General features: G+C 44.4%; 1 pseudogene; it reads right to left on the bottom strand.

The window, feature by feature from the left end:
- Window positions 1-2,960: 2,960 nt before the first annotated feature.
- On the bottom strand, window positions 2,961-6,311 carry LOC141572450 (large ribosomal subunit protein uL24 pseudogene; annotated as a pseudogene).
- Window positions 6,312-27,475: the final 21,164 nt, after the last annotated feature.

Genomic DNA, 27,475 nt, shown 5'->3' with positions numbered 1-27,475 from the left:
GGGTGCTCGCTGTAAATGACAATTGTTTTTCCCCCAATGGAAATCTAAATCTTATAGACAGAAGTTTGGAGGATAAATAGTGTGTGGGTTGCAGTCCATTAACCTGGATATAGGACAAGGTGTGGTGAACTTGAGCTTTTATCACAGATTTGTCCATTGATTCACTTCATAGTCTTGGGCAAATCATCAGAGCCTTTCTATGTATCTAGTGGTCTTGACCTGGGAAAATTCCGCATAATTGGTGGTTGTTCTTCTGTCATTATAATGATGAAATTGGGAAACTTCTTTTTAAGGCAAGTCTATTAAGTGAGCTAATTTTAAGGAACCTCCCAAATTCATTGGCGCTTCCTAAACTATTTGCTAGTCCCTTCCATCAAGCGACAACCCAATCAATCAAACCATTAAAGAGTATTGGAAGGTTGCCACATGTCTTGGAGTACAAAGGGAATAAGGTTCCTGGGACAGAAAATAGTCATTATGAATCACTTTTCATCTGCTCTTTGTTCTGCAAAAACTAAGCCGGGTGATGAGTAGATAAAGAAGCTGAGATGACAGGATGTGGGCCTCGGGGATTAGGTGGGCGGCAGGGAGAGGACGGTAGTTCTTTTCCTGTTTTCCTACTCGGGTTTGGCCCGACCCCTCTTGCCTGGCAGCCAGAGCAGAATTTCCAAAGGCCTGTCAAGCATCTACCTGTGGAACACAAAGGGAGTTCAGGTGCCACACTAGGAAGGCAGAGGAAGTAGAGACTCAGAGTCATCTTACCTCCTTCTCTCTCCCTTCTATACCCAGTCCTGAATCCTAACCCTTACACCATATCTTTTCTACTCGCCCTCCACATTCCATTCCTTAGTTCGAGCCCTCTATTTTGAGGCCTTCCTAACTTCCAGGACAACTGAAATCCCTTGCTTCCTCCACAATATTTAATGCTCCCCGTTGGTCTCAGAAGTCCCACCACCTTGGCCTAGCATTTGGGATCCTGAATGACATGGCCCCACACCGCCGTTCTAGCCTCTTTTTTTATTGTGGTCCTCTCTTCCCAAGCTCCAGCCATGATGCTGTCATCAGCATGTCCACACCGCCCCACGCGTGTACCCCGCTCCCTGCTTTTGTCCTGACCATTCCACGTAGACTGCTCCTCACCACTCTCCGACCATCAAAATCTTCCTGCTCCCTCCAGTGGGTTTACATTGCATTCGAAGTCTGTGAAGGCTTTCCTAATTTCTACTTATGCCTTATCAGAGTCTGTCTGGCATGATGGCTTATCACAATTGTTTTCTCCTTTGTCAGGCTGTGGGTTCCCTGAGGACAGTGACCATATCAGAACCATTTTTGTGTCATCACAGGCTAACAGAGTCCATGCTTCTACAATGAAGATGATTGCTGGAGAAGGGCCACCACCCATGGGATGCTACAGGGATATACTTAGTATGTATATACCTCACACTAAGGCAGAATGGTGCCATTGCTGTGAGATGCAGGGAAAATGAATTAACCTTTCTGTGCCTGCGTCCTCCTTGGTAAAATGGATAATAATGTCTGCTTCACAGTGTTGTTGCAAGGATGGGAATGAACGAAAGTTCAGGAACATGCAGGTCCTGCTGTGTGAACGTTTGCACTTCTGTGACCTTTATCCTTTCTCTTCCTCCTGCCCCTTCCCTTTGACTTGACCTCCCCTACTAATTCTTCAAATCCCCACTTTGATGTCACATTTTCCTGCAAGTGTTCCCGACTGTCTCACGTCTGTGGGAAGTGCCCCTGACCGGTCTTACAAGACCCTGGCCCTCTTCTGTCACACATTCATGTCACTGTGATGTAATTCCTTGTTAATAAGTCAATAACTAGAGCAAGAACATTAATATTTATTGAGCTTTTACTATGTGCCAGGGATTATGGTAGGTTTTTTTTTTTTCCTGGCACTATTTTCATCCTCACAATGATTCTATGAGACAAGGTTATATTATTTCCGTTTTACAAATGAGGAAACAGGACAAAACAGATTCAGTAAATTGTCCACGATCACTCAGCTAGGGAGTTTCAGGATTGAGCTTCAAACCCAGCTCTGCCTCACTTTGGACTCATATTCTTAATACTGTGCTAAATGGCCTCTGCTCCAATGTACATCGTGCTCTAGAATATGCTACTTTAAAAAAGCAAAAGCTGAAACTGAAACCATGTTTAAAGCAGTGCTGGGTTAATTGATAAGCTCTGTAAGACTCCCCCACCTTTCTCATCGTTCTCTGGTTGGTAGCATGGTCGGGACTAGGAGACTGCTGCAGTTAACTGAGCTCATTAGAAACCCACGGAAGTGAATTAAAGAAACACGACTGGTGCCAGCCTACCTAGCCACATTTTAGGTTCCTGGGGCATATGGGCACCAGCTCATTTAAAAACCATTTTTAACAAAAGCACACAACAGAAATGTTCAGCATATGTTAGAGTAGGTAGAGACTCATGGAATCCTAAATCAACTTGCTTTTTATAGCCATTCAGAGAGGGGCCAATTATCGTGAACCCTTTTTCCTTTCCCTGCATGCACACTGGGGAGAGGCCAGGCTGAGGAGAAGGTGGAGTAGTGCTGTGGGTTGGAGGGTCTCAAGTTCCCAGCCCCCACCCTCTCTCCCACCCACCTGCCACATCGTTTGAAATATGCCGTTACGTCGTCCTTTCTCTCCAAGGCACCACCACCTCTAAACAACACCTCCCAAGAAAGTTTTTTTAAACGATGACATAAGTAATACATGTTAACTAGAAGATAGGTTTTAGTAAAAAAAAAAAAAAAAAAAAAATCCTTACTCCCACTTTCCTAAAGAAAACATTTTGGTGTTTATCTTTCCAGTTATTTTTTTGATAATATATATGATATTATATATATATATATATATATATGATATTATGTATATATAAATACATATTTTTTCACATATGTACCCATACACGTTTACATACATGAATTCCTTTCCTTTCCCAAATTGTGATTATATTAAATATTGTGTAATTTGTTCCCCCATTTACTAGTGCCATTTCTAGTTAATAGAACACATCTACATTGTCTGATTGATTGATATTTTAACAGTTTTTAATGAAAGCTGATATAAGATTACTTTATTCCTACATCTTCTCGATTGTTTCTTCTTTGTATTTGCCCTTTTCCTTTCCTACTTGGAGAGATTTGGCTTTCCGTTCAAGGGTCTTTTGGCAGTCTGTGTCCCGCTTCGATCCAGTGATAACCCCCATGCTGGGGTGAATGCCCCCATGAAGAGTGGTGCCGTTAGCCTCCTCCCACTGCACTCATTTGGCATAGATGACTTATTTCTCCCTGTAACCTTGGATTACTTTGCCAGTTTGCTGCCCTTTGTAATGCCCTTGCACAACCTGAACTTCACCATCCTTCTGAATGAGCACGGATCAAACTTTGTACTTCTGTCTCAGCTCTCTGGAAAGAGAAGAAGACATAATCTTCCTGCGAATGTGGGCAGGTGCATGAAAATACCTTTTAGGGTTCTTGCTCCCGTCAGAAGTCACAAAGGGGTTGAACTTCATTTTGACCATGGGCACTTCAGCAATGGCTGCAGAAGGGAAGAGCTGCATGGTCATTTGTAATGGTGCTATGGCGTTGCATTGTATGGCTCATCATACTTTATTTAACAATCCAGTATTGTTGGATATTTACGTTGTCTGACCAGCTGCTGTTGTCAACAACAGCTCGTGAGACACCCTCAAACACCCCACTCGGAGCATCTGTGCCATTAGTCCTTAAAACAAATTCCCCAGGCACCATATCTTAAAAACAAATTACGAATTACCACTGGGTGTTGTAATCACTCTTTAGTAGCTTGGTGTGAATTAATTTGAAGGCCCCTTTCTGTATAACAGTTATGAGCCTTGAAAAAAAGGATGCTTGTTGAAGGTGAGGGTGGATGGGTGTTCGGGAGAAGTGGGTGGGCAATAGGAGAAAGTATGTCTTGGGGCTTGAAGACATTACTGGAGGAAGGCAGGACTTGGTGACATGGGACTAACTGGGAATTCTAGGGTCAGACAGAGGACGTTGGATTAAAACAAAACAAAATGAAACAAACAAAAATACAGAGAGGAGAGATGGGAAGCCTTCAACATTTGCCTCCTTGGTTTGCAATATCACCAACACCAAACCCTTGGCATGAAATCTTGGAATGGCCATCTTTGTTGGCCTTTTGGAACATATTTTGACAATCAAGAGCCACAAAAATATTCAGACTATATGATTCACTAATAGCCCACCTGGAAATACGTCCTAAGGAATTAACACCAAAGAAACATGAAGCTCTGTGCCCAAAGATGTTCCTTGCAGTTACTTAAGTAACAGAAATGTGTATTTGATGAAAATAGTCAACAGTTAATTATGGTGCACCTACTTGATAAAATAGCATGTAGCCATCTGATACCAGCTGTATGATCTTGGGCAAATTGTTTAATCTCTTCTCTGTTAAATTGGGGTAATAACATTAATTCTTGCACGTGTGTTGTCAGGATTAAATGAGATAATATTGGGAAAGCACCTAGCATGGTGCGTGACACATGATAAGTATTGAACAAATAGCAGCTAAGTACACAAAGAATCTGTTGCACTTATAGAAATGAATGTCATATAAACAAAAAGCTTCCCACATGTACCTGTCAATCATGGAGAACCCCTGCATCTGGAACCTTATATCTATATAACCATATATCAGTGTGGACTTTGTGGGTCCCCAGTTTTAAGACCTGGACACTCAGTTTTGTCAATGCCCTGGGGTGTCAGGCTCTGAGAGTCTGTCCTTACTCTAAATTAACAAAGGCCTGAGGTAGATACTAGAGTGCCAGTATATTGGCTGATTAAGAGTAATATAAATATTATGTGGAACAAAGATACCTGTCTGAGCACAATGATGCTTTTACTCCCCAGAGGCAAGGAGCAGAGGGAGCCAAAACAGAAGCAGAAGCTACAATATGGGGTAAAATTATAGGAAACATCAAACCCTAATGAGAGAAACAACCCAAATGTTCATCAATGTATGAATGAACGAAACAAAATGTGATATACACATGCAATGGAATACCACTCCGCTTTAAAAAGGAAGGGCATTCTGACACATGCTACAATATGGATGAACCTTGAACACATTATGCAAAGTGAAATAAAACAGGCACAAAAGGACAAATACTGTAGGATTCTAGTTATACGAGGGACTGAGAATAGGCAAATTCATAGAGCTAGAAAGTAGAATAGAGGTTCCCACGGGCTGCGTGGAGCATGAATGGGAGTTATTTTTTAATAGGTATAGAGTTTCAGTTTGGGATGATGGTCATGTTCTAAAGACAGATGGTAGAGATGGTTGCACAATATACTTAATATACTTAAGGCCACTGAATTGTACACTAAAAAAGGGTTAAGACAGTAAATTTTTATGTTATATATATTTTATCACAAAGAAAAACTCCCTAAAAACCCAAAACCTAACAAGAGAGGCAGTGCAATGTGGTGGCTAAGAGCATGGGCTCTAATGCCCGACTATCTGGGTCCACAGTCTGCCTCTACCTCTTCACTAGCCATGTGCCAGTAGACAAATTACTTATGCTCTCTGCTATCCATCTGCAAAGTGAGGGCTTAATAACATCTACAGCTCCTAGAGTTGTCATGAGGATTAAAACGAATAGTTCTATGGAAAGTACTTAGTCTTAGAACAATGCTGGGTACATAGTGAGTCCTATATAATTGCTCGCAAAAAAAGAAAAATGCTTTCATGGTTTTTCCTGAGTGATCGTTAAAGTGGGGATCAGATACTCCGTCAGTAGGACTGGCGCGTTATCTTTGTGCGACAGTTTTAGAGAGTCATAAGGTTGCTTGGCAAACATGGAACCAGAAGAAAGGACTTAGAGAACAGTGCATCTAACGTATCCAGCTAAGACAGCCTGCAGAATTGGAAACAGTGAAAACCCAGTGACTAAAGCTCTTTGTCTCCCAAGAGGGCGCTAGGCCGAGTGGCTGGGGCTTGCTCGTGGTCCATTGTCGGCACTTCCAAGGCTCCTCTCCAAAACGTGCGGACATCCCAACTCCCTTGGATGACCTGCCTCTCTCTGCCCCATTCTAACATGGACGGGTCTTTGCAATTTTGTTCCCTGAGCGACTTCTATTTCTCTGGAAGAACACACGGAAAATGACAGCGGCCTGATTTATTGGTGGTTGCAAAACTGCGGGTGAAATATTTTTTCATTCTGTTACTGGAGCTGTAATGGCTGTAAAATTTAAAAAACAGATTTTAAATAAATCATTGTTGCCCAGTATTTTCCCATTTGTAAGCGATTTTCAGTTGGACGTGTCTGCTTGTTCAGAGCACTGCATGCAGCATGAGTAATGAGATGTGAAAGGGATGCTGGATCAGGCCACTGGGTCCCATATTCATTCCAGCCTGTTACCCATCTCTGGATTGTCTTTAAACCCGAAGTGAGTGTAATGAGGGGCTTGATGTGGTGTCGGAATGTCTAATGAGTCCTATTCACTTGCTTTTACACAACGGTAAACAGCTGTTGAACTTCTCCTTCTGAGTGGTTTATTCTTAGTTTTCTATGTCTTGAAGTAACTTTAGAACCAGCAATGCTGTGTGCACACGTGTGTCTGTATGTCCACACCCCTGGGACAGGAGCTGCTGTCACTGCTCTAAGGGTGTGATTCCCAGATGTAGCTCCACCTGAATGAATGGGTGCTCTTAAATCTTTTTTTTTTTTTTTTAATTTTATTGGGGAAGGGGAACAGGACTTTATTGGGGAACAGTGTGTACTTCCAGGCCTTTTTTTCCAAGTCAAGTTGTTGTCCTTTCAGTCTTAGTTGTGGAGGGCGCAGCTCAGCTCCAGGTCCAGTTGCCATTTTTCTAGTTGCAGGGGGCGCAGCCCACCATCCCTTGCAGGACTCGAGGAGTTGAACTGGCAACCTTGTGGTTGAGAGCCCACTGGCCCATGTGGGAATCGAACCGGCAGCCTTCGGAGTTAGGAGCATGGAGCTCTAACTGCCTGAGCCACCGGGACAGCCCTAGGTGCCCTTAAATCTTACCCTACGCTAAACAGGGGCTGATCTTCCTGGATAGTGTTAGAGTCTGAGATGATCTCTACTTCTACGCCTGGCTGGTAAAGAGAGGAAGGCAGCAGCTGAGGCTGGGCTCCCCTAAAGCAGAATAACAGACACTGACAGTCTGTTATTCACACCCCTCCAGGCTAACTGAGCCAAGGTGCTTGGTCAACCTATCTCTGCTTGGGTGTCGGAGGACTTTTTTTTCCAGAACTGCAGCAGGCTGGAAGTGCTGTGGAATTAACACTTCTGGGAGTATCCCTAAAGCAAGGACTCTTGGTAACTGAGGCAGAAATAGCCCAGCTCCCTCACCCCTTGGTTGGGATAATTACAAGACATGTGCTTTATTTTGTTTTCCCAGATGTTTTCCTGTGGGATTAAGTTCCAGTTGCCCACTGTGGTCGCTGGTTCCACACACGCTCCTGACAGGGGGGTCTTCTCCTTGCTGTGTCACTTTCCACACTCCCCTGCTGTCGGTTCTGGAACGTTTCAAATGCACCCATTACAGCTGAATTCCTGTCTCGAGGTCTGCTTCTGGGAGAACCCACCGTAAGATAGATGATATCAGAAAAGAGCACAAGATTTAAAAGTAGAAGATCTGGGCTTCGTCCTGGCGCTGTCACATATCACAGGACTTCAGGTAACCAACTTCAACCTCTTTGAGTTCTAGTTCCCTTAATAATAAAAACCAGATCATAATAAGCCCTATCTCATGCACTGGTCCATGTGTAAAGCCCAAGTGAGAATAAGAAGAGGAGGAGCTGACTAGGAGAAAGTTCTTTAGAGATATTCATCATATTGTTTTAGGTGGCTCTGCCACTTCCCCTATGTCTGCAGAAAGCCCCCCCCCCCCATATTTCTCTACACTCTTCTTCTCCATATTCTTACTAAACCTGTGTACAACTCAGATGAATCAGCGTTGTTATAAAAAAAACTTCAGGATTTTAGCATTTTTTAATGGTTAATTCTTTATGATTATTTTAACCCCGATTTCTTAATATGAAAATTTTCAAACATAAAGAAAAGTTTAAAAAAAAATAAGCCGATAAACCCTGGACCTTGCTTCAATAATTGTAAACATTTTTCCATATTTGTATTAGCTATTGGTCTATCTATCATCGATCTTGCTGTACTATTTGAAATTAATTTCTAGAGCCCATGACACTTTACCCCTAAGCACTTTAGCATACATTTCTCAGCTAGGCCAAGCTCCTGCATGTACAATACCCTTCTTGCACCTAAGCAGATTAGCCTGATTTCTATAATATCATCCAATATTATACCTATATTCAATAGTTCAAATTGTGCCAGGAATGTCTTTTATAGCTTACTTATGTTTTTAGCCAGGATCCACTCTAGGTTCATTGCTGAATACTTTTGCTTAAAAACAACCATCTGGGCTCTGATTCTATGTGTGTGTGTGTGTGTGTGTGTGTGTTATGCTTGTCCCTAAGCATCCTTTTTCAATGAGGCCAGATCAGTGTGTGGCTCTCTGGGCCTTCGGCAACAATGGGACAAACCTGAGCCTTGTCTGGACATGCTCAGCTAGGTCTCCGCTGCCAGCAGCAGAGAGTTCCAAGCAGGTGGTACCTGCCAAGTCTGCCTGGCCATTCACATCAGGGCAGCAATAACCACCTCTGTGGCCATCGGTAGTGGTCACACCTGCCAGACACACACACAGAGGTTCTGCCAGCAGCATCAGTTGTGGGTTGAAGAAGATGGCATCCTGCCCAGCGATTTAACGAGAGATAGATTTTATCCTTTTTGGGGACAAGAAATCATACTACTTGGCAGGTAGAATGCCTATGGAGACAAGTCAGTAGACGCTGTTTTTCCAAATTGCCTGTGTTCCTCTGTCCCTTCCTGTCTTCACAGAGATGTTGAAATAATGGAGACAAAGGATGACGGAGTTTAGAGAGCAAGCAAGAACACAGACCAGAATAATAGTAATAGAGACTAATCCCACATGGAATTCATCTAAATCTTCCCTGCCAAAGCATTCTCCTGTTTCTATACTTCCTATGTTAATTCATGATCCCACCATACAGTCACTCAAACCAGAAATCTTATATCAAGAATGACAAACAGATTTTCACATTCCTGTCAACTCCAGTCAGGTTGTAATGGCTGCCGGGTGCCCCGTGTTGAGGATTCTGAGGCCATGGCAGGGGCAGGGGATGGGTGCGATGGTTAGTGATCTTTGCAAGCAGCATGGGAAGGGGGCTGCAGACACTAGGGCCACATGTATGCTAGGTGACGCTTACGGTCAGCCGAACTCTTCTTTTCTCTCACCTTTCAAATATAGTAGGTCACAGAGTCTTGTTTCTCTAGCTCTGATTCTTTTCTCTCCATCTCTACTGTTCCTTCGTAGTTCTGGCCTCCTTGTTTCTCACCTAGCTGTCTTACTGGGCTCCCTGCCTTTAGGCTCTCTCAGATCTAATCCCTATTGCCCACAGACAATTTTTCTCAGCACATTGCCTCACTGCTCACATCTTCCATTGGCTCCGCACCACTCCCAGGATAAAATCTAAAGTACAGCAAGACATATTAGACCCTTGATGATTTGGTCCCTGTCCATTATTCTGTCTCATTTCCTGTCACGCCGTGACTTCCTCCTTAGGTAAATATTCCAGGCACAACTGCTTTGTACTTCCCAATGGGGCATGCTTCTCCGCGTCCTCCGTGTTTTAACCCAAGCAATTTCCCCTGCCTGATATGCCCTCCTCTGCAGCCCTGGCTCTATGTCTCATCCTTTAACATGCTGATATATATCACCTTTTCTTACTTGGCAAGTGTCTCTCTTTCACCCTCCCAAATCAGATTTAGTGGCTTCTTCTTCCATGTGCTTCTGTAGCATTTCGTGGATCAAGCTATTATTACTTAATTCATTATATTTGCACTTATACATGGTTCATTCATTTATTCATTCAGCAAATGTTTATTGAGCAGCTTCTATATACCAGGCACTGTTCTAGGTGCGGGAGATAGAAAGATAAACCTAACAAAGTCCCTGCTCTTAAGGAGCTTATATTTGTGTGTTTGTGTGTGTGTGTGTGTGTGTGTGTGTGTGCACGTGCATGTTGTGTATACAATATGCAAATAATCAAATCCATAATTTAATATCAGATGAAAGGTTGACAGAAAGTGGGGTGCTGCTTTAGCTAGGCTGGTCATGAAAGACATTTTTGGTCATGTAATCTTTGAGCAGAGATTTGAGTGAAGTGGAGGAGTGAGCCAAACTGACACCTGGGGGAGGTCTGCTGCAAGCAGAGGAAACGGCGCGCAAGTGCCCGGTGTCATTTATGAGGGAGAGCAGGAAGCGAGTGAGGCTGAGGAGGAGTCAGTGTGAGGGACCATATCAGAGTCAAGCTCAGCGAACGAGCAGAGGTGCGGGCTTAGCATGTAGATCCTTCTGGAATAGAATAAGGCCTTTGGAATTATTCTGCCTGAGCACGGCAGTGCCTGATGCATTTTGTGCAGGGAAGTGACATAATCAGCTTTGTTCTTTAAAAGCACCAGGCTGGCTTTTGTGTTGAAAATAGACTGTAGGGATGAGGGTAGAAGCAATACTCCAGGCAGACAGGATGGCATGCACCAGGGTGGGAGCAGTGGTAACAGTGAGGAGAGGATGAATTGCTGGCCGATTTTGAAAGCAGAGCCAGTAGGATTTCCTGACAGCTTGATGGGGAGAGAAAGAATCAGTCAGTCGAAAGTGATTGTAATAAACTGCATGTAAAAATTGGTTCACATGTCACTATGTCTTTCAGTGGTTCTTAACCATCCCTCCCCGACCCCACTTTTCTTAAATGCTGGATACCTTTGAGAATCTAATCAGAGCTATGGATTTTCTCCCTGAAAAATTCACTGTGCGCATACACATAAACAAAAGTGTCTATAATTTCTGAGGGTTCTGGACCCTCTAAATCTCACCCGTGAATACTGAAGTCAGAGTTCCCGCCCTAACCTTTGGGTTCCTTGGAGCTGGCCACGCCATATTCGTCTTTGTTTCCTGAGCCCAGTAACCTGAAGACAGTCACTGCTCAGTAAATGTGCCGGAATGAACCAGTGAAAACTAGCTACTTCTTTATTCTAACTCTTCAATTGTCCTGGCAACAAGGAAGCATGTTCGATGTATACCCTTACCACTAACTGGGAGCTATTATTGCACTGTAATAATAACCAAACCAAACCAACAAACAGAAAAGCTGGAGAGAGGGGAGAAGGAAAATACCAGGCAAGGGAATTACAGCAGGAAAGCATTTTTTAAAATGTGTCTTTCAAAAAACATTGGTGGAGATACATAAGGGAGGAAAACATGTGAGTAAAAATGTAATCATTCTATTGGTAAGGTTGGGACATTTCCACCTGAGCTGCAGGCAGAGGGGGTGGCTTGCTTTAGAATTTCCGTACAAGATGAGAGAGATTCTGGGGTTCTGGCTGCAGCCAAGGCCAGGCCAAGCTCTGAGAAGGAGGGAAGGAAAGAGGGAGGGAGGGAGGGAGGGAGGGAGGGAGGGAGGGAGGGAGGGAGGGAGGGAAGGAAGGAGGGAGGGAGGGAGCACTTTATCCTGAGCTCAGAGCCCATGGTGGGGGGGGGGTGGAGGTGACAGAGAAAGTTCTGATCGGATCAGTGACCCAGAAGCAGGGCAGTTTGAAATGACCACCCTGGCTCTCAGGAGTCAGTTTGGTTGTGAGGACAAATAGATCACATGAAACAAGCGGCCTTCAAGCGGCCTTCTAGAGGGCCCAAGAGGATATTGTCAAGACAATGGCCTTTCTCCCCGTGAATTTAACAGGAACCTTATTTAGAAGTTGAAGGAATCCAGGAGGCAGTCTCCATCTCCTTTTAACTCCTTTTCACAAAAGAGTTAGGAACCATAAAAATAAGCGCAAGCAGCTCTAAATTGTGCAAATTATGCTTGTTATTCCTGAATCTGCCTGTTGAGCATAGCTGATGATTCCAATTTAGCAGGCAGGTATGTAGTCTGGCCCTTCCTCTGCCATAGTTTCTTTCCTCCTGATACTGATCTGTCGCGTTGTTATTACTCCCCTTCCCCTTTACAGGTGAAGGAGATGAGGCTTAGAGAAGTATTCACCGCTAGAAAGTGGTAGAGGAAGAATTGGGACCCAGATGTGGCTGACTCCAGCCTGAGTTGTCTCATTCACTAGGCTGGGCAGCCTTTTTAAATGCCTACATCCTCATCCAGGAGAAAAACAATTAGTCCTTCTTTGTCCTGTGAGTCAGAGGGAGGTTGGAAAGCGCTGCCTGCTCACCCCTTCCCCCCAGCTTACACATCTCATAGAAGAATGCCACAGGAGCCCCACTCCTGGCAGGGATCCAGGCTGGGACAGGCAGCGGCCAGGAAACAGGGCTCTGGCTGCCTGGGTCCTGCTGTTGGCATCTCTTTTGTACCTTCTTTGATAGCTCCTGCTTGAGAAGCCAACTTGGAACATTGCTGCTGTTTGGGGAGGAAGAATGTTCTCATCTTGTCTTTTTCTGGGATGAGGTGGCTGGCCCAGTGGAGACAGCAATCAGAACAGATTAAATTCAGATCGTGTGCATTTTACGACCTACGCCCAGGGGTCCAAGGATTGGTTATAATTTTGGTCTTCATTTTCCAGACATTTTTATTTTGCCTCAAAGTGTAAAAAGACACATGAACTTTTAAAATGATGCACAGCAAAGAGCAAGAGAAGGACATGGGGGCACTCAGGAGAGAAAACTACCTGAGTCTCTAACGCGTCTCTTCTGAGCGTCTTACAGTAAAGACAGAAGAGCTCCCAGACAAGGGGAAAACAAGTCTTAAGAGGCTCTTGTTAGGAAATATGCTGGCACTTGTCATCTACCCAATGGTTCCTAATCCTCTTGCATGAGCTGAAATCCCCTTGAATTGGATTATAAAATTCCTCTTGGTAGGAGGCACTTCTGCTTCAAAATGCAAAGCCCTTGATTGAGAAAGAAAACAAACACTAATTTGAAATTTCTTGCCTTACCAAAGAAGATGTAGGCAGACGCTTGGAAGGAAGCCCGCGCTTGCCTTTTGACCCCTCAGTTCCCAGATGTGTGCTGGGCTCTGAGCCCGCCAGGTGAGGGCAGCATCCTGCCTTCCACGCTCTTCAAGTCAAGCAGCATTTCCACGGGAGCTGCGACTTTGACGTGCTTTAAAAAATTACTTTAAACATTCAGCAATGAGAAAAGAAAGCCTTGTTTAGACACCGAAGACCCTTTTAAACGACCAATTAATTGGATCAAAGCTTCCCTCAGTGCAGGGATAATTGCATGTAACTGGCTAAAGTCTATGACCTGGGATTGGATGGATAAATGTCAGATGGCAACTCAGGGAGATAAGCTGGCAATTGCAAAAGGTTGAGGGCAGTGGCTGGAACATTTTCTCGCTGATGGCAGCTCAGTACTCGCTGTGGAATGTATGATCTTTTCCTAGGCCTGCATCCCACCTCTGATTTGTGTGTCACCTCTGACCTATTTCTGTCACCTCCGATGATTACATCCTGAACTCTATTTCACCTCTTGACTTGTAGTTTGGCAATAGCGTCCCTTAGTTTTCTGAACACGGCTCAGGTATTAGAAGGTGCCCTGGGGCTCTGCTGTGGCTGGAGGTGGGAGAGTTGGGTCTGGGAACAGCTGGGCCTTGGTTGGGAGCAGAGGGGTGTCTCTTAGACCTCATGCCAGCAGCAGGGCACCGGCCGTGGGATGCCATTAAACATCTCAGAGCTCAGCGGTGGGAACAGAGACGTGCTGCTGTTTCGTGGCTTTGTGCTTAATATTGTGCAGGTTTTCTAAAGGGCTGGCGGTTATGTGATTTCTTTTGTCAGCTGTGTTAGGATCTGCGCAAACTGTGGCTGTCTCCATACTCTTAGGGGCCTTTTGATCACAAAGAAAGAGGAATTGTGAGTATCCAGGAGCAGATGGATCAAAGGGTCTCACTCTTACTCAAATCCATGCCACCTACTACCCAGCCTTACCCACCATGTTTCCTGCCCCTGACGCGGACACAGATGTGGCAGGGCTTCCTCAGTAAAGAGTAAATCACAAGCTCATAGTGACACAGTTTTCTCTTGCCTTATCCGGATAAGGATGAAAAAGTTTCTTCCTCTTTCTCAAACACTTGAAAGTTAAGCAAACAGGATTTCTAAACAAAGAGGAACTTCAAACAGAGGATTTGCTGTCATTGCCAGTTCTTTTCTCTCAAAGTGTGTCTACAGCCTTTTTCTGGGAGGGGCAGGGAGACCTGCGTGAGGCCGCTGAGGAGCCACCTCGTCTGTGCCTTGAGAAAGAAAACAGGATGTGGCAGAGCCAGGAGATTCTGGACCCAAGGTTGGGGAGATTCCCAAGTGGCCAGCTCAGATGGGACAAAAATGGATAAGGGAATATAGGCTTTGTTTCAACCGATTCCTGAAAAGAAAAAAAAAGAAAAAGAAAAAGAAAAAAAAAGTCTTTCTCTCTTTTTTCTTATTTTTATAAATTGATAATCCATGTACATGATGCAAAATTTGAAAGCTCCCAAAAAGTAGACAGGGAAAAATCAGTCTTTTTCCCCTCTTCTGGGCCCCAATTAATCTCTGTGGAGGCAACAGTGTGCAGAAGAGACTGGGAATAGGAGACAGTAGTCCAGCACTCAGCTCACAGGCTGGTCTGGGTCAGAGCCTCGCAGGGTGTGAGGAAGGAGGGCTGGCGCTGGGAAAGAACAGAGGAAGCCAGTGCGATGTCATTGGAGGAGGAATGGGCAGCTCATGGGGGTTGACTGGACGTGAGGAGTGGGGTAGGGTGTAAAACGTCAGAAGTGGGGATCCCATGACTAGAGAGTCAGTTAAGAGAGGCAAAGGAGGAGCCTGGCTGAAAAATGGACGGTTGGGACCACACCAGTTGCAGGCTCTGGAAAGTGCAGAGGAGACAGACAAGTACAATGTAGAGTTTAGTTCTCAAAGAGCAGGTGGAGCTTTGCTGGGATTTGTAGGTCAAGTAGGGTTTATGCATGGGTGGCCGTGAAAGGGAGGGCATTCTACAATATGGGAACTACAGGGTCAAAGGGCAGGAGATCAGCTTGAGAGAATAACGGGGACATTCCACTGGGCTGACATATCAGAGTATGCTAGAAAACACAGTTGGACCCGATTATAGACAACTTTGAAAACTGGCCAGAGATATTTAACCTTGAGATGAGACTCATGAATACATTTGGGAAGATGAGGAAAATAAAGAACATGGTTTCCAATGAGATTTTACGTATGTCCTACTAACATCCTATTTGGGCACCTTCTTATCGAAGCTTTCTTTATCCTTCTCTCCAAAAGTTAACCCTTAGTCTTGTGCTTTGTATAAACTTCTGCTTTTCTACTCACTGCACGTGTTGTTAGTATTCATTTACATACCTGGCTTCCCTACTACAGTGTCTTTCGTATTTCTCATTTTTATATGTTTGGAACCACCAACAATAACAGTAGCAACAGTAATAGCTAGTATTTGTTGAGTGCTTACTATGTGCCAGACACAGTTTTATGTGCCTTATTTATTGATAATTCCTTTCAATAACCCTATGAAGCAGATATCTATTATCAGCCCCATTTTATGGATGAGGAGACTAAGGCACAGAGTAATTACTTGCCCAAGGTCATATTGCGGGTAGGAAGGGGCCAGGATTTGAAGCCGAGCAGTTTCACTACAGAACCTATACTCCGCATTATTTTAATAACAATGATTCCCTGGAGATAGAGCCAAGTGTTTTACATGTAATAGGCCACACACTCCCTCAACAACTTTAGGAGGCAGGTCTCATTACTGTTCCCTAGTGGCTGATGAGGAAACTGAGTTTTACGCGATAGCTAAGTCATGAAGGAAGAAAGCAAAGGACCTGGACCCCTGCCCCCAGACTCTTAGACATGATTCCGTACACCCCGGCCTGTGCTCATTAGGTATTTAAGGAATAAATAAATGAATGAAATAGAGGAAGGAGGGAAAAAAATGAAGGAATAAGGGAGGGATGGAGGGAGAAAAAAGGGAGGAAAAAAGGAAAGAATGGAGTGAAGGGAATAGAGGCAAAGAAGTCCAACAGGATATCTCTTACTCAGTTACCTCTTAAAGCCAATCAGTGCTGGTAATGTAAACACTACATCAAGTAAATATTTTGTAAGTGGACTCTGCAATTAAAACATTTAAATCAAAAGACTCCTCACTAATGTGAAACTCCGAAACATCACAAGCTGATGGGGGAAATCCTTGGGGGTAGAAAGACCTTCCTAGAGTCCAGGTATATAATACAGCAATGGACTTAGTTGCCTAAGTCCTGACATACCTCCTTGGAACAGCAAATTATGAGTGTTGGTTACTTAAAAATCACCCATATCTAAAAGACGCCTTCTTTTGAAGCATTTTTTGGTGTTTGGTTGTTCTCAATGGATACTATGAATTTCCTCTATTATTCTATGAGCCAAAGTGACCATCAAGATGAATGAAAACTCAAATGGTTCCCTTTTTTCAGGAGGATGTTTTTTGGTTTTATAAAGTGTGTGTGTGTGTGTGTGTGTGTGTGTGTGTGTGTGTGTGTGTGTCTGCTGCTGTCTGTCTGCCTCAGGAAGAGAGAATTTCTGCAGGGTAGGCAGGCCTGCTGGAGAAATTTTTCTTGGGTTATTCAAGCCATGCCTGGTGGATTTGTCTACCACACAGGAAGGCCTCAGCTTAGCATATTGACAGGAGCCATATTTTCCAAACCCCAAATAGGGGCATGGTGCTGACCAAGCATTGAGTTCTTCTGCTTTATGAATGTAGTCCCGTGAACTTCTCACCAAGACACATCTGTCATTAGTCATTTTACAAATTGCCTTTATGGGAGGTATAATGGCAGGATGTCAGGGCCATACAGGGGTACAGGGACAAGTGACCTTTGGACCCCCCAAAGCCAGGGGTCTTTAAGGAGAGAGGGGTGCGGTCTGCCCCACACAGGGAGCAGGCCTTGGTGACAAAGCATTGCTCAGACTCCTGTGGTTAATGAGCTCACCCTGGGGCCGCCAGGCGGTCTGCTGTGAGCTAGCTGCCAGCCTTTCGGGCTATGAGTCAGCTGTGGGCTGTCATTCATCCAGCGGGGCTAGGCTGTGGGTCCTCAGGAGGCTCCCAAACCCAGCGCGGCAGCCTGCAGCTGGAGAGCAACGGGAAGGCTGCCCTGCCCAGGCCATCCTCCCTGCTTCCCTTCCCTTGATGCAGGGGTGGGGGTGGAGGGGGGAGCAGCTCCGTTGATTAGAATTCAGGGCATTGTGAAGAAGCCCCTTGTCACACCCACAGCCCGCCCACCCCTGCCAGAGAAGGAGAGCACAGCTTTGTAAGGGGACTCCTCGCATACAGAGCGTTTTTTTGAAGCGCTCCAGAGATTTTACTGAATTATTCTCCTTTGTCCTTCATATAATTCCAGTGGCATTAGTCAGCTTAAAGGGTAGCATCTCATCCTACTTCCCTTTCTGCCTGGACATACATACACCCACTAGCTTCTCCCTCCAAACCCTTTTCTTTTTCAGCTCCCAGTTGGTGGTTATTCGGACTGTGCTCTTAACCCTTACATTGGATGAGGTGGAGGGAGGGAAAGAATATACATTGAGGTTTGCTAAGGTAACCACTGTGGCAGGAACGTTTGCATGTTTCATCCTGTTGATTCTTCACCATAGTCCTCCAAGGTAGGACTTATCAGTTTCATAGATGAAGAAACTGAGGGTCAAGCAAGTTATGTAATTTGCTCAAAGTCACAAAGCCACTGAGGGGCAGAGCATGGATTCAAATGGAATTGCTTAAGCCTTGCTAATTCTATTCACAAAGAAGTAGGGTTGTTTGAGGGAATCTCTATTCTTCACATTGTTTTTTGTTTATTTTTTTGCAAAAAAAAAAAAATTCCTTCCCATGTCCCTCACTTGAGAAGACCTTCTCATTGACTGCAGGACCAGGTTCTCGGTCATGGGTTGATTTTTGGCAATGTGATGATACAGTGTTGCAAGTTGCACACAGGGTGTGGTCACCCACTTGACCAGGCTGCATACCAGCCTGGATGATACAGAGAGCCTACAGAAAGCTGAAGATCAGGCAGTCGATCTTTCTCAGTCCTTGGAGTTCTGAGCACAGTCACTGACCAGGAGTGTCCACTCTCTTCTCCTCCACCCCCCCCCCGCCCCAATCTCCACACCTCACACTCCTACCACGGCCTCTAGATCCTCTGCTCTGTGCTCTTTCCTCCATACTCTTCCTACTGGAATTTTCTAAACCAAGGTATATCCACATAGCATCATCTTCTGTTTAAAAACTACCATATGATCCAGCAATTTCCCTCTGTGTATACATCCAAAGAAATGAAATCAGGATTTTGAAGACATATCTGCACTCCCATATTCACAGCAGCATTATAATATAATAGCCAAGGCATGGCTAAGTGTCCATTGATGGATGAATGAATGGAGAAAATGTGGTGAATCCACACAGTGGAATATTATTCAGCCTTAAGAAAGAAGGGAATTCTGTCATTGGCAATAACATGGTTAAAACTGGAGGACATTATGCTAAGTGAAATAAGCCTGACACAAGACGACAAATACTGCATGATCTCACTTAGATGTGGAATCTAAAATAGTTGAACTCGCAGAGTAGAATAGTGGTTGCCAGAGATATGGCAGTAGGGGGCAGGAGGAAGGTGGGAGAAGTGGGGAGATGTTGCTCAAAGATTACCAACTCGTAGTTATGCAAGATGAATGATCTCTGGAGATCTAATGTACAGCACGGTGACTTTAGTTTTAACAATACTATATTGCATACTCGAAGTAGATCTTAAGTTTTCTCACCACCAGGAAAATAAAGGTAACTATGTGAGATGATGGATAGATCCTCCAGCTTGACTGTGGTGATGAATTCACAATGTATATGCATATCAAGACATCACATTGTACACCTTCAATATATACATTTTTTTCCTTGTCAATTATGCCTCAATAAAGCTGAAAGAAAACAACAACAACAACAGCAACTTCCCTGCCTCCCAAACCTATGAGAAAAACTGAAAATCCCTCAGTGAGTCACAGAGGGCCCTTCCCACTCTGCCTCCTTTGCCAGAACCATCGTTAGGCATTTCCTTCCATGCACCAGAGTTAAGCCACTGCAGAGTGTGCTCCCACCCCTAACTGGGCAGCACTTTTTCAGTCCTTCCAGCCTTTGTAGGTATTCTTCCTTCTACCTGGAATGGCCTTCCCTCCTGCTCTGGTGGCAACCTCCTTCAAGAGCCCGCTCAAATGTCTCTTTCTCTGAGAAGACATGCACTTTTCATAACCCATGGTCGGTGCTAACCACGCCCTGGCTCCCTGAATTAGTGCCTGTCTTCTTCAGTAGCCCAGCAGCCCTCAATGACAATGGCAGGATTCGCTGGCGTGTTGCTTTTGCGCCTGAACTGTGTGTAGCAAGTAATTTGCATTATTAATCGTAAAAGCGCTCAAGTTTCTGATGAGCTGCTTTTGTTATAAATTGGAGTGGATTCAACGTTATTCTTATAATAATGTCATTTTCACTCACATGTTTTCTGGAGTAGGCGAGAAAGGGGCGGGGTTGGAGCTAACTTGCTGATAATTGTTCCAAATGTTAAAGAAAAAAGGTTCAGAAGGGATCAACAGATCTTGAGATACATTAGTGGGCTGTGGATAATCCATGATGCAGGCGGGGTGCATATTTGCATGGAGAATTTATTCGTGTGTGTATGTGTATGGGCATGTACATGTGTTGGGGGCAGGGGTGCTTTATATATTCATGTTAAAAAAAATACCCCCGGGGTAAGAGCAGCAATTATTTTCAACATATTGAAGGTTAACTGTGATCAAGATGGAACGATGTGGAAAATAATTGACATAATGTTAAGAGGGGAAAAAAGGCAAAATCTCAAACTATGTATACATTATAAGTCCGTAAAAAAAAAATCAATGCAAATCTGGATGAAAGGCAAGCTAAGAAACAAACAAAAAAAAGCTGTGATTTGTCAGATGGTGAGGAGATATATATACAATGGTTTGTGCAGTAGCTGTCTCGTAGACCCAGGTCTCGTAGACCCACCTTCTGGGTCCACCATCACCCAGGCTGGACAGGGTGTGGTCGGAAACCCTGTAGCTGTTATCAGCCCATCTGTCTAGCTTGATGTTCCCAGAGCTGCAGGGGGTAACAGAGCACACCATCTGCAACCAGTAGACCTGGTGCCCACCCTCCTCAAAGGGATAATGGAAACGAAATTCTTCATGCTGGTGGTTCCTGTTTGAATCAGTCAACAACCCAAGTATGAGTCATCTCAGCCCTCACTTTGTTAATATTTCATCCTTCCCATCATGCGCTGGACCTCCCCTGCCTTTGACCTAGCGCTTGACCTCCCAAGCCCTATGACAGACGTTTGGAATTGCTTGTTTCCCAACCACCAAACCTCCAGAGAGCTTCAGCTTTTTCTCTGAGTGCTCCTTCCCACTCCTTCCTTATGATGAAGGCTGGCTTGCCCCGAGGACACGCACACCCTGCAGCCCTCTCTAGTCTCCGCTGTTGATCCTCCACACCCTGCAGTCTTCGGGTTGGAAAGTATTTGTAACTGTCCTTGTTCCCAAATGCTGCTTCCACAATATTGTTTCTCCACCCTTTGAGGGTCATGCTGCTCAGCTCCACTGCCCTCTTCCTCTCCAAGGTACCATCATTTTCCAGTCCCCCATCATGACTCTTCATCCACTGAAGACTGAAGGTTTATGACTTTCCTATACCCTCCCATCTCGGTTTTCAACCTGGTCGACTGGTATCTGCACGGATGTCTCATCCAACACGTGGCCGCATCCATTTCTTTCTTTTCCTTCCCAGTTAAGTTCCTCCAGAGACTTGTCTCTACTTACTGTCTCCATTTTCCTTACTCCCCTCCCCTCAGCCACTCTAAGCAGGATGCCGGTCCTGCATGCCTTCAGAACACCTACTATTTGGGTCACCAATGACCTCCATGTCATCAAATCCAAGACATTTTTTTCCAGTCTCACCTTACTTATCCTCACAGCAGCAACTGATACTGTTGACCATTCACTCCTAAAAACACTTTTCTCTTGGCATTAAAGACAAAATATTTTCCTGGTTTCTTTCCTAGTTTCCTTGAATGTTTTGCAGGCCTAACCTTCTCATTCTGACCAGCAAATGCGGATGGCCCTCTCCTCTTCTCACTATACAATCTCTTCCTAGGTGATCACATCCTTATCCCTAGCTCACTTCTCTGTAGAGAACATGGCAATTTATATCTCCAAATGCGACCTCTTGTCTGAGTTCCAGGCCCACAGAGCTAACTCTTGATTTGAGTTTTCCATGTGGAAGACTCAAAGGTAGCTCAACCTCAGCAGACCCCAAGCCAAACCCACAGTCTTCCCCACGTAGCTGGGCCTCTTTCAGTGTCCTCTGTCTTAGAGGACAGTCCCATTGTCCATCTAGCTGCACAAGCCAGAAAGCTAAGAATCATTCTTGGTATCTCTGTATCATGCACATCCTATCTGCAATTTATCACCAAGGATTATTTCGTTTCCTTCCTTGAAGTTTCTCCATCTACTCTTTATCTGCAACTCTGTGCCCTAGTCCTAGTCAACATTACCATTTGCAAGGACTATTGCTATAGTTTGGGCTACCCCATATCTAATCCGAGTCCCCCCAGTGCTTTATAGGGCACTGGTAGGCATCTTCTTGAAGTCATCACCTAGTATGTCATCTTATGCTTAAAACCCATGATGACTTTTCATCCGTTTTAGGACAATGACAAAACCCTTCATATGGCCTATAAGTTTCCATTCATTGTCCCCACCCACAATTTCATTCTTTCCTCTCTAGCCTACTTCTTTCTTTTTCCCATTCTCCCTTGTTCCCCTTTGCCACAGGGCCTTTGCATGGCAGTCTCCTCTGTCTGGAATATTCTCCATACCCCTGGCTTAGTTAACTTGTACATATGCTTCACATATCAGGGCAAGCATCACTTTCTCAAGGAAATCTTTCATGACCTCCCCTAAGAGGTCAAATTTCCCTTCAATAAAGTTTCATAACACCCTGCGTGTACTTCTTCATGGCACTAATAGCAATAGACAAGTCTATGTGTCATTGTTTGAGTAGTGGCTTTCTCTCCCACTAACATTAGAGCTCCATGGGGGGTAGGAATCATGTCTGATTTTGATCAACACTGAGTCTTCAACACATACTATAGTACCTCAGCTCCTAATTTAAAATAACAGCCTCCATTACTCTATTTCTTATAGCTTTATTATTTTTCATAGCAGTTATAAATAGCCGTATATGCATGTACTTATTTATTTATCGCCTCACTAGATTGGAAATTTCATAAGGACAGATAATTTACTTGTCACTGATGTATTTTATTCCCAGCATTTAAATAGTAGTGCCCAAAACTACTCTGTAAGTAGTTTTTGCATATATAGTAAGCATTTAATAAATGTTTCTTGTTGAAAGAATAAATGTATTTTGCATAGTAACAAAAACAACTTTCCCCAGCAACAGTACAGTATTTAACTATCCCATCTAACTATTATGTACTTGCATGCCTGTATTTGCCATAAAAAATTCATTAAAGAAGAACTCCTAAATTTACTAAAATGACAAAAGGAGGACATTCAAATAGTGATACAGATCTCACCCATAACGGCAGTGCAATCTTTTAAGTAACTCTTGAGTTATTACTCGTCTCCTTCAGGCTAGGTGTTCTCCTTTTCATAGGCATTGCTGAATTGCCCTTCAAAGGGGTTTTACTAATATTCATAGCCGCTGGTGGAAATGGAAATGCTCATTTTTCCTACCAGAAGGAGGGTTTTCAAAGAACAAACTGGCTATAGTAAAGGTAGATTGAAGAGGGTGGAGAACAGCGGCTGGAAAGCCAATTATCTAGGAGCTGAAATCCTAGGGGAGAATACTGGTATCTACCTTTATGTCTTGTACAATAGAGCAGAGAAATGACAGGCTTAGAATGACGCGACAATCTTCCCAGTTTCCCAAAATCTTACCATGTGGCTTCTTTAGGTGATAGCCAAGGAAATCTAGGTCATTTGCGCCACCTACTGTCCAGATTGGAGAATGGCTGGCCGATGTCAATGCCGGGGGACTTTCGTTTCAAGAGATTTCTATCCAGCTCTCTCTTACCCGTGACTTTCTTCTCCTTTCCTCCTTACAGCACACTTTCTGAGCTATGAATGGACACAAAAGCATGGTTTGAGAGGGTGGCTTTGGGAAAACAGGCGCTCGGAGCTTCCACCCGTGCTTATTTCTGGCAATGTTTGAGCCACCTGTTTCAATTCAATGCGCTCTCAGGTCCAAGTAGGCCCTGGAGTGACAAAGATGAATGAGATGTGATTCTTCTTCCCAAGGATCTCAGAGCCTAGGGGGAAAGTCAGATACAGAACAAATCATTGAAGTGCCAATGTCGTGACAGAGACAATACAGACACGGAGGGAGATGAGAAGTCCATTGGAGGGCTTCAGAGAGGAGATGATATTTCCCTACGCGCTGAAGGACCAGCAAGGGCTCACAGGTGGAAAGGAGGATTACCATGTTCGGCAGATGGACCGGCGTATACAAAAGTAGGGTGGCAAAAACATCTATAGCCTATTCTGGGAGCAGCAAGAAGTTGATAACTACTAAGAGTTTGTTATAGATCCTTGCATGCTTTTGAGATGTGCTTTTATGTGATTATTTGTGGACAGAGGTGCGTGTGTGTGTCTGTGACTTCCTTTCATTTCACTAACCGTTATATTTTAGACATCTCTCCCTGTCGGTGAATCAAGACCTGCAGTGTTCCATTGTGTTGCTCTATCACAGTTCCTCTTTCATGGACGTTTTAGGCGGCTTTCAGCTCTTCACCTTGTCTGCCTATCTTAATGCACATGTGCAGGTATTTCCTAGAAGGGAAGTTGCTGAGTCATTTAAATTTTAAGAAATGTTGCATACGTTTTGCAGAAACGTTGCTACATTTAAATTTTGATTAACATTTTTCAATGGCCTTCCAAAAATGTTCTTCCAGTGTACACTCCTTATGGAGTAGCTAAAGTAAGTCTTGTAAGCTAGTAAGTTTTTCCCTTTTCGGTTTAATCCATGTGCGTAATGTTTTTCTTCCTAAAATCATGATTCTGACAGTAATCCTACATGTATTGAGTGATTTGCTTCTCACGTAGTCATTGCAACAACCTTCTAAGACTGTTGGCATTATCCCCATTTTACAGATGGTAATAACTTGAGGCGTGGAGGAGGTGGGTCATATCCACAGTGCCCCAGGTAGTCAGATCCAGAACTAGAACTCAAGCCTCCGGAATCCTAAAGCTCGTTCTATTGTGTTGCTAGGCAACACTTCTCTCTTTTGGTTTTTGTGCCAATGCTACTTGTTGCCATGGTGCTGCTGGGACAAACAGCAGTGGGTTGTAATTAAGCAGTAAGCTAGAATCTTTGCTCCTAACAGAAAAGGGTCTTTCTGCCCTTATGTGTAGGTGGACAGAGAGGGACAGCTGGATGGGGCTGGCTGGTTATCACGTGAGCTTCAAGTGGGACAGATGTTGGTCTTCACTTCTGTCTGCTTGAAAGCACTCCCCAGGAATGCATGGACAGGATGTCTTGTCCAAAATCAGCATCCATCCTCAGTGTGTGCCTTTTCTACTCAGTCTACAAGAAATAGGGACATGGCTGTAAACAGCGCCCGTTCAGGAATTAGACAGACCTGAGTTCAAATCCTACCTCTGCCATTTTCCTGTAAGTTACCTACATTTTCTGATTCTCAGTTTTCTCATCTGAATGAGGACAGTCATACTCACCTCACAAAGTTCTATGTGTGAATTGAATGAGATAAGGGGCACCAATCACGTAGCCAAATGTTCAACGTTCACTACCATTTTTTAAGTGCTCAGTACATGCAGCCAATGTTAGTATTGTTATTTATATTTTTCACACACCCATTCCTCTTTGGATGCTTTGCAATCATCAAATGGGTTCCCCAACATCCGTAGTATTCCATCACTCAACATGGAGTAGTGGGAATTATAAAATCTCATCATGTTTTTAGACAACAACACTCATAAGCAGATTTTCAGAAGATTTGATGTAGTGAAGTTCTGTACTTCAGAAATGCAGTATTAGCCCCAGGAATGAGTCATCTGTAGTAGGAGGAAAGTGAAACTATTTTTCAAAAAACGACACAATGGAAATTGCACAATCCAAATTACTGCAATTGCCTTTTCAGAGGAATCCAAGGAATTTTTTTTTCTTTCAATTCATTCACTTGACTTTTTGAACATCTATTGTATGTCAGGCCCCATGCAAGGGGTGAAAAGATGAATAGACTATGGCCCTTGCTCCGGGGAGCTCACAGATTAGCAGGGGAGACAGGCATTTAAAACAATTACCGCAATGTGATAGCTGCTATAATGAGATCTGTCGATGGTATTCTAGAGACACAGAGCAGGAAGTCCTTAACATGCCAGGGGGAAGGGTAGTACAGAATACACCACACAGAGCTGGAACCAGCTGAGCAGGCAAACAGGAGCAAAGGCACTTAGAGAGAACGATGGGAAAGCCAGAGAGAGCGTGTTGTGTTCAGATTGGGGCGCAGGCTGCACGCAGGAAGGGGTGAGGAATGAGAGTAAAGAGGCAAGTGTCTGCACCCACATGCAGCAACACTGGCCAGGCCTGGCCCTGCACTGTAGAACTCACCCCTCCTAGAAGCACCCCCTGCCTGCTCCCCTTCTTGCGGTTCTCACAGCTTTAGGCCTCAACCTCCTGTTTGCCCTGTGTCTGCTCCTCACCTTGCTCCTAATCCCTTGCCTTCTTGCCCCATGAGTCATCTTCTTCCTTTGTCTGTCACACCTGACACTCAGATCCTCATCTTTTGCTTCCCTTGCAAAGATGTTTCACCGCCTCTGGACTGTTAGTGTAAAAAAAAAAAAAAAAAAAAAAAAAAAATTCTTGCACTTGGTCTGGTCATTGGTGTAACCCTCAGTAGGCACAGAACCTAATCCTGGTTTTGCCCTGATCATAATATGAATCTCACTCCAGGACAGCCAGGAGGAGTTGTCTCCATGGTGGACAGCACCGATTCCCTTTCCAAGGCTGTGTCCTGAGGACATGGCTCCTCTCCAAGCCCTCTGATGTTGTCAGAGGAGGCAGAGCAAATGCCATTTCTGGCCTATCATTGACCTGGAAGGGAAAGACATAGGTCATCCCACACATGTGGTTTCCATGGAGTCCCAGCTGTGCCTAAGGATGTGACTTTCTGTCCTTCCACCTCTGATTAGCGGGAGAATACCAAGTTGCCTTTCATCTTTTCTCCTGGGACATTGAATCAGTCAGCTACTCCTCCGCAGAATTCTCCTGCTGGCTCAGGGCTCTTCCTTGGAATGGAATTGTCTGCTCTGTGGGTGCAGTTCCGGGAAGGGCTATGAACCCCTCCACGATGAACTGTGCCAGACAACTGAGGACAGATGCTTGCGTGTGGCTGCTGGTCTGGCTGGCCCTCCGGATGCCTCACTAAGTTAATCTACTCTAACAGGGCAGGCTGCAGACTGTATGACTCATGGGGATGCCATGTGCACGGACTAGGGTGTGAATGTCACCTCCTGGGGTTGTGCAATGCAGGGTCCTCCACCCCAAGCTCGGGGGCAGGCCCCCTTCAAGGCTGAGGACATACAAGTGTGTGTGCATGTGGATGGAGTGGGGAGAGGAGCACAGGTATATAGCAGCAGCACACGCACCCTCATGATGGTGTCTGAAGGGACAATGGGATGTTTGGGGGTATCAAGGACTGGGTAGGTCAGACTCCATGATCCATCACCTCCCTTTCCAGCCCCTAGGGATCCCTGTCAAATTCTGTTGAGTCTGGATGGACTCAAGAGCATGAAGTTTACCACAATCATCATTGTATTTAACCTTGGCTGGATGAAGCCTAGGTTCTGGTCTATTTCTGGGACTTCCTGGTTTAGATGAAGATAAAGTGAATTTAGAAACCATCCTTCCTTCACAGCACATAGAAGTACATCTCACTCCTTGTAACCTATTATGAATTTTTTTCTTGAATGTATTATTGAATGAATATATTATTGAACATTAAGCTCCTAAGTATTATTCTTTGGAATGTCCTGTCAGGCAAATGTGGAAAAGTGAAAAGAACCCAAAGTCCTGTTGCACAGTCTAAAAGAAGGTTAGTGAAATTCCAAAATGTCTTTCTATTACCTGCTGTAGGATCTTGGGCAAATTCCTAAAGTCTCCATTTTCTCAAACAGATATAACAATAGTGCCTACCTTAAGGTTGTTCCCAAAATTAATGACATAAGTTACATGTAAAATACTCAGCACTGACCTGGTACAGTAAGCTCTCAGGCATATTAGTTATG

The sequence above is a fragment of the Rhinolophus sinicus genome, chromosome 14, assembly GCF_057876585.1.
Source record: "Rhinolophus sinicus isolate RSI-liver-muscle chromosome 14, RSI-T2T, whole genome shotgun sequence".
NCBI lineage: Eukaryota > Metazoa > Chordata > Mammalia > Chiroptera > Rhinolophidae > Rhinolophus > Rhinolophus sinicus.
The sequence above is the reverse complement of the archived record's forward strand: the minus strand, read 5'-3'. Positions and strand labels throughout refer to the sequence as shown.